Genomic DNA, 8,893 nt, shown 5'->3' with positions numbered 1-8,893 from the left:
TCAGGGATTTATTTTCTGCAACCAGGAACTCAACTTGTCTTTGCGTCTTCTCGATGTTATCTTTATTTTTTTCCGTGGCTCGTTTAATGTCGTCAGTGCGTTCTTCGATGTTCTGAAGTTTGACTTCTAGGGCATCAAACTTTTTCAAAGCTTCTTGAACATTATTCATCCTCGCTTCAATGTTTTCCAGCTTCCCATCTAGACCGTCAAATCTTTTCATCACTGACTCAATAGCTAGCGTAAAGCTATTTGCATTCTCCTCCCTTGCCTTCGCGCATCTCTTTCTCAACTTTTTCGGTTGCGGACTGTTTACAGGAGTTTGGTCGTCCTCGAGATTAACAGACGATTGCTCCATTTCCTGGATTTCATTTTCACTCGATTCACTCATATCTCTCATCGCAGTGTTGCCGTGGTCATGGTCGACGATATTAGCTTCACCAAGTTTTTCCATCATTTCCGATAGTCAGTAATTTCGGTGCAATTTATTCTTCCAAAGCTTACTAGTTTGTTAAAAACGAATAAAAGTCACTTCTGTCACAATCTGGTTTGGTTGATTTTTCCTTTAAGCAAAGTTTGGACTAGAAAAACGAAGTTTTCTTCAGAGCCTGCTTGAGACTAAACCGCTCACTCCGCCATCTTGATTTGTCTCCCCGGACTTGAGGCCTTGGTAGTTCGGACTTGACAAGTTCGACTCAGGAGAATGAACTCCCGAGGACGGGAGGACGCAAGTCCGATAGTTCTGAAATGGAACAGCGGCGTACTTGATAGCGTCATCAGCTCGCTCTGGCTACTCCGGTTATCTCTTTATGTAGGCTATATCTAGGCTACAAATAAAACAATATATGTTATAAACCACCACTCTGCCTCTTTTCATTTTCATTTAAAAAAATCTTAAACATAATGGCCACACAAATGTGGTTCAGGCAACGCAATTGATTCACTGCATATTTATAACAACACGAAATATAAAGCACACTGACTCTTTTTGTTTTCATTTAAAAAATATGATAAATAAAAAACATTATAATATTGATCATTAAAACTAACATTTAGCAAAAAGAGACAGGGTTGTGTCATTTTATTTTATTATATATGTACATACAGTGAAGAGAATGTAGGCAACATGTATAATAAAATATTTTATGTTTTAAATATATAAAATAAAATGACATAACCTTTTTTGTTAAATGTCAGTTTTAATGATCAATAATAGCCATTATAAAAATATAAGTAGCCTAAAAGGTATAAGAAGCTATACAATAATAAAGCAAACGATTCAGTCAAACATAAGTCAGCTCTCTAGGCTACAACGTTAGTTAAATAGACTAAATAAAGCTATGAAACTTCACTTTGCCCTCAGCTTAACGTTTTGCCAGGGAACAAATTATAGATTAATGAGACAAATAAAATAAATAAATAAATAAATCGTCCGTTAGATATACACAAGACGATTTATATCTCATGTTAAAACACTAGACTAGAGACATCCGAGCCAGCGGCAAACATCAGCTGCACTAACCGAGGAAAGGCTGTTCTTGGCGGGGTACATGAGCGCCGAGTGTCCGACTGCCTGGTTCTCACAACTCCGAAAACCAGATCAAATCAGATCAGATTCAGGTCAGATCAAATTTTCAAATAGGCGCTATCTTTATAAATAAACCAAAGATTTGAGCTTTAAACAACTACATTCTCGCCTGAAATACTCTTAAAACTACATTTCGTGACACAATTACAGATACGAATCCGTGAGCTAGTGTCTGTGTGAGAGTGGTGGTGACGTTTCAAACGCGTCGAAAGCAGCGAAGAGTTGTAGTCCACAAAGTGCTCTCACACAAAGTCTAACCGTATCAAACTTCTACCCACTAAATTGTAGCATTCTTTACACGAAAAGTTATTAAAAAAATTCACAGACAACATATGTTCACATTCATGGCAAAATTCAAACGGGACCAGAAAATAATTATTTTCTCCCATTCACTTGCATTGACGATTTTTCAACCTAGAGGTCCAGTGGGGTTAGCGGAAGAGGCGGGACTTACCAGCTCTATAGACCTTATGTAGCCCCGCCCCTTTTCAGCGCTGCGCTCGTTGTCTTTTGACTTCCGGTTTTATTTTCACAGCGATCTTGCGTATTTATGAATGAACGGCTCGTTTTAAAATCTTCCCGGTCTACTGACATTTGTTAAGACATCTGGTTTAAACATTACAATCCTCATGATAACTTTCGTTAACTTTATATTAAGTAAATACACTTCAAAAGCTAATTACTCCTGGACAGCAATGCCATAGAAATATATACAGAGCGACTGCAAAAACGGAAGTTCAAAGACAATATTCTAAAGATGGCGGCGCCCTTGTTTCTCTGGCGCATAAGGTCTATTGACGCTTGCTGGTTGGTGTGAGATGCATTCTGGGATACCTGGCTGTCACAAGTCACTTCTCGATGCATCCTCGGTAAAAGGGGCGGATCAAGAACACATCCGGGGATTTGAACTGGACTTGGCTAGATGTGAACTTTGAATTGGAACAGTACTTGGGCAGCGACTGATGACGTTTCACAAGTCCACAAGAACACAAGTACAGACAAGAGCGCATATTGAGAAATGGCTATACACTATCTAAACATTTATTTGCTAGCCTTCTGTGTATCATACATACCTCAGTGGGCATGGCTCCGTGCTTCACCGGGTTCTTTGAAAACAAATGCACATGACCAGCGGGAGAAGATGGGAGGGGGGAGAGTCGCCAACGAGTTTTGACGACAGTGTTGTCTAATATCTATTCCAGGGGTGGGGAACGTCGGTCCTGGAGAGCCACTGTCCTGCAGAGTTTAGCTCCAACCCTGATAAAAACTCATCTGATTGTAGCCTTAATGATCCTAAAGACATTGATTAGCTGGTTCAGGTGTGTTTGATTAGGGTTGGAACTAAACTCTGCAGGACAGTGGCTCTCCAGGACCGACGTTCCCCACCCCTGATCTATTCCGAAGCTGTAGGGGGAGCTCTATAGAGAAACCCGCGAGCAAAATGCGAGAAAACAGCGAAGAAATCGGCAAAGCTGCATTGTGCTGCTTTAAACGATTGATGCAAGTAAAATAACTAACAATAATGATACCTAGCAGAACACCATTGCAATGACAATATAATTATTTTGTGTTTCTGCAACTACGGGCACTTTTGACTATACCAATTTAAAAAAAAACAACCTCTATGAATTTTAATTTTAACCATCACAGTCTGTAATACATATAAAAATGTACACAAAATAGAATGTAGTCGTTAAGATTTTAATCTGGAACATGTTTATTTTTTATGTTTTTCGGGTCATCTTCTTAAAAAGTGTCCTTACCGCAACGTTACAATAACGTTCATTTTATACATTTTTCTTTAGTAATTTATATAAAATGTTTTATATATTTAAATAGCTTTTTCAAATTTGATGTAGTTTTGTAAATACTGATATAAAAAATAATAATATACAAAATAGGAAATTTCATGTTTTTTTCAATGCCATGTAAAAAATTTACAGTAACCTTAGATGTCAATTGTTTCCATACGCACAAAGGATAACATAATTAACTTTTTATGACAGATGTTGCAATTTCAATGTGTTAATCATCTCAAAAAAATGAAAATAGAGCAATGATGCGGTAATGACATCTTGTGTCGGTAAGGACAAAAATATTTTTTTATGTAAAAAATGGCATGTTTATATATATATACTAATATATATACTAATATATACTTCAGTACTAATAATATACTGAATATTTGTAATTTAATATACAGTAAATCTTGAATTTGTCTCTACCGCAACACAAGGTCTTTACCGCAACATCTGAATTTGCTGCGTTAAAGACATGTTGCGGAAATGACAATATTTTAGCTAACTGGCAGCTAGCAAGGCCTACCACATAAGTTTTGACTCTTAGCATCTTAATATACATGAATTCAACAGAAATATACATTTATTTTAAAATGTAGTTCAAAAATACACAATTATTAAGCTGAATGGTAAGGATGCACAATAAATACTAGAGTAGAAAAGATGATGTTTACCTTATTTTTTTGGTATCTTGTGAGTGAGGTAGTGTGGTGGCCCAGTTTGTCAGCAATGTGCTCAAGTAATAATTTCTGTTTCCATAGAATCTTGACTTGTTTTTGTTCGATAAAATTTCAAAATAAAAGCTTTTTTTCATTGTTGCGGTAAGGACTCAAAAGTGTGGGACAGGCACATTTAGTTAAAAAAAATCATAAAAATCATCAGTAAATAATACAAAGAATTTTAAGATGCTGTAAATTAATCTGTATATTAAAAAATTCCCAATTGAAACAATGTAATATTGTAAAATAATGAGCTAATTTTAAGTATCTCAACATTGAAACCACGAGTGTGGGACATGAGCAAAAATGGTGTTTGGACCTATAAATCCTTCATAATTTTACATTAAATCATATTATTTATTCATTATTTTTTATGTCAAGGTGTGTATTGACACTACGTTTATATTTATGAAACATCAAATGACAAATTTTAACATAAATCTAAAATTTCACTCCTGGTACTTAAAAGTGCCCATAGTTGCAGAAACACCCAGAGTATTGTGACATTCATTTTTTTCTACACTTCATCTGAATAGTAGAGACATTATACAGCACTGTTTATAAACACAATTTGTATAACAAATAACACAGTAATTTATTATTTATTTAACCTAACTAAGCAAAACACCAAAAACGTTAAAAAGCTGTCAAGTCTGTATGTCCCACCAGTGTGTCCCTCCATAAACTCTTCCAATGAAATCTACACCACTGGTCTGTGTTACTGAAAGTTTTAAAGCACTTTGTTTACTGCAGTATAAAGAAGCTGTTTAGTTTTGTCATCATTATGGAAGAAATACCAAAGGAAATATCTAAACATATATAGGGGGTCTTCAAATATTTTGGGCCTTGAAAAGTAGAAGGCTGCTATGAGAGGACCTTCCTTCTCCTCCAGTCATCATTGCCTAGATTGCTTTCTTTTGATTTTAGACCATTAATAACTACCAATATTCCTCCTCTTCATGCCTTGCTGTCCTTATATAAATAAAAGAAATCCAAACTGAAACATTTGATTTGAATAAACCACGTGACTGATTAAAGAAATTTGAGCAAAAAATGTTTCAAACATGACCAAGGGAGGTCACTGTCATTATAAAACCATGAAGAAAATGTTTAACCATTTAACACATTGTGTTCATATTCTGGGTTCATCTGCTCACCTATACATAGTAGCCTACGCATCATCAATAAGGTGTAAACTAAGTTTGATCTTTTAATACCACTGTTTTATTATTTATTATTTATTGAATTTGAGGCACTAAGGGAGAGATCTTTCAAACCTCAATTTCATAGAAAATGCTCACTCTTTCTAAAGAAATGTGACAAAAATATGACATTTTATCAATATTTTTCTAAATTTGTAAGCCTTTGGACTTAAAAGCCTTAAAGTTATTTTGTGACACTGACGTGACAGTGAAAAAGTGGCTAATGTGAAAGTAAGCCTTCAGAAGGAACAGGGCACAGGCATGATCACTCTTGAATGGAACTGGACATGGAACTTGTTCTGGATCAAATGTCAGGTTGCACACATTGGACCTCATTCATGAAACTTAATAATACATTTAATAAATCCATTTGCAGATAATTCCATAAAACAGACCTTCCTGAAAAGACTCTCCAGACTCTTCTCCTGATTCACAAATACGTCATAAACCTCAAATTTGATAGTTAAATGTGTGTGTATAGTAATGCATTACAATAATTCATAAAGGGCAATTGTTTACAAATAAGCAAAGGGTCTATGAATTCCAATTACGCAAATTAAGTGTCCAGGAATGATGTGGAATCTTCTAGACCCACTTGTTCAAAAGTAATCTGATCGGATTTTGGCAAATTTTGAAAATGGGTTGTTCAAAAGAAAAAGAAAAAAAGGATTTTGAAATTGGATTACACCACAAAATCCAATCTTGGTCTTGATCTGGATCAAATCTTCAGTTTGTGTTGTTCAAAACCTTTTAGTAAGATTGGAATACTTTTGATCCAAAAAATTGGAATGATCCTGATCTCAGTAGATGGGTGGATTTCAAGAACAAAAATGTTTAAAACTGGTATAAAATACAACATTAAAATCATGTAATATATAGACACATTTATATTGTTTGCTCTTGATTAGTCTAACCATTAAAGGAATAAAGTAGAAGTAGACATTAGACTACCTATTAAGCCTTTCAGTACAGTAAAGTTAAAAAAGATGAGATTTTGGAACCATAAAAACAATCCCCCAAACAGCTGTAAATATCAAACAAAAAATATATATTTCATTTTAAGTTTTTTTTTTTTTTTTTGTAATTAATGTATCTAATCTACATTGGCATGATCATCAGAGACGAACCAGTCAAAAGTAGTTTCCAACAATTGCATCCCTTATATATATTTTGTTTGTTTTTGTTGTGGATCACGCGAGGGGCTGCAAAAAATGTTTTGCATTCGGAAACTTTGCATTCACTCTCAAAACTTTTGAGTTCTTCACAAACGAACACAAAGTTTCTTGGGGAACGCAAAACTTTTGCAAGAGAATGCAAAACCATTCAAATATATAATTTTACTCCCACATGACCCAACATTGACTCTTTTAACTGTTGTTATTTACATAGCAGCCTACATTGTGAAATCTGACCCCAATTAGAGAATCCAGATTTGGTATAAATCATAAAATAAATGTATCTGATAAAGTATGTATCAGCATCAGGGTTATCCAATCCTATTTTGCTCTGAAAAAGTGGCACAAAGTAAGATGGATTACCTGATCCTGGATAGCAAACCATTAGATTTCCGAATCTAGATCATTCTGATCCAGATTAAACTTTTTGAACAACTGAGCCCAGTATATTGCAGAAATGCAAAAGAAAGTAATTGGCCATATGCCTAACAAAATGCCAGGCGCTCCTCTGAAAACAAACAGCTGGGGGCACTCGAGAGCGCTTTGTAGGTGCAACGTTTTCCAGCTGAGACGCTTCGGTGGCAATGATATGGCACATCCCTGGCAGAATCATTTTAAAGTATATGATTTTGCAGATAGTATAATATGTTTTATAAACAATTACTGAATATAAAAATGATAATAATACCAGCAATATTCTCCATTCTTGTTTAGTGACTGTACAATTAGGATGTGATGGTTTAAATAGTGTTATAAAAATGTAGTGTCATCAGTTTACCTAAAAACTCACAAAACATTTGGATGTTTTATACTGGATATTTTTCAATAGCAGTTTCTGACAGATGTTAAAAGAACCTCAAAAAATATAGTCAGCTCTGCCCTCTCCTGTTTATGAGTCAGTGCTTTCAGACCAGTCCAGTTTAGCATCAAGCAGAAGTCCCAGGTATTTATAGGTACTAGGCTACTCACCACCTCAATATCGACCCCCATCATGGAGATTGGTTGCGGGTGTGGACTAGGCCTCCGAAAGTCCACCACCATCTCTTTGGTCTTGGAGGTGTTCAGATATCATTAAATTGTTCAGATGGTTAGCCATTCACCAAGTCACAAAGCCCTCCACCAAGCTCTTGTACTCCCCCTCCTGAGTATTCCTAATAGACACCACAACTGCAGTATCATATGAGAAATTTTGCAAGTGGCAGGACTGTGGCAGGAAGTGTAGAGGGTGAACAAAAAAGTAGAAAGTTCAACCCCTTGTGGTGCACCAGTGCTGCTGACCACAGTCTCTGAGGAGCAGTTACTGAGTCTAACATACTGGGGTCTCCCTGAGGTAGTCCGTTATCCAGTTCACCAATTTCTTTTTCGTACCAAATAACATTTTGAAAATGCAAACACTTTCATGAATCTGAACATTTATGTTAGAGTCGCTTTACGAACTATAAAAAAAAAAAAATTGAATTGTAGAAGATGTAGAAGATCCTCCGGGTATTCCATGCATACAAAACTATTGTATACTATGTAAATAGAACACTCACATACTTTGTAAAGTATAGCTTACATATTGTGCTTACTAAAAAAGTTTTTTTAATGATTTTTAAACGATTGCCAGTGCAATGTTAAGTTAATAGTGTTTTTACTTTCAGTTAATCACATTTTTTTTATGAGTTTAATTACAAGTTCCAAGTTAGTTTGCAGTTCAACAACAGTTTGTTGCTGCAGTTTTGAAAGAGAAAAAAAAAATAAAGCTTTAGAGTAAGTTCTGCAGGGAAGACTCACTTGTTAAGTCACTTATTACCTTCTCATTTATCCAATCGTGTTCACAGATGCTGATGCTTTCATTCAGCTCCATCCTCCCCACCACCACCAGGATGGTCCCTTCCCATACCTCCCAGGGGGTCGGCTGCGCCCCTGCCTTTGTCTTCAGGCAGGAAATGCAGATCCCGTACCCTCGGATTACGAGATACACCAAAGAACTTTATATCATAATATTTCCTGGCTGGGCTGTTAATTAATACTTGGTATTTTGCTTCCCGAGTCTTTCTGGTAGGACTTATATTCTTCCTAGATACAGCGATGTCACTGTGCAAGTCAAACTCTGAGTGGATGATGCAAAAGCTCTAACAAAGGAAAAAATACCTGCTTGTTTCACCTCAGTTAAACATTTATCTGATGACAGTTCAACTCTCATCTATCAAGATGGAGGTGTATATAATCATTCTCACCCTAACCATTGTACTTTCAACTAGTGCTGAATGTAAGTTTAAGTTTTCAAATTGCTTAGGTACTATTCATAACTGGTAAAATAGAAAACTTGTAACTAATAATTTGTAACACCTATAGTTATTCATTCAAAACCCGCGTTTGTGCTTTCATTAGGGTTGAATGCTTCAATAAATGTTTCTGTTACACAGCC

Source organism: Squalius cephalus, assembly GCF_949319135.1.
Source record: "Squalius cephalus genome assembly, chromosome: 16".
Classification (NCBI taxonomy): Eukaryota; Metazoa; Chordata; class Actinopteri; order Cypriniformes; family Leuciscidae; genus Squalius; species Squalius cephalus.
The sequence above is the reverse complement of the archived record's forward strand: the minus strand, read 5'-3'. Positions refer to the sequence as shown.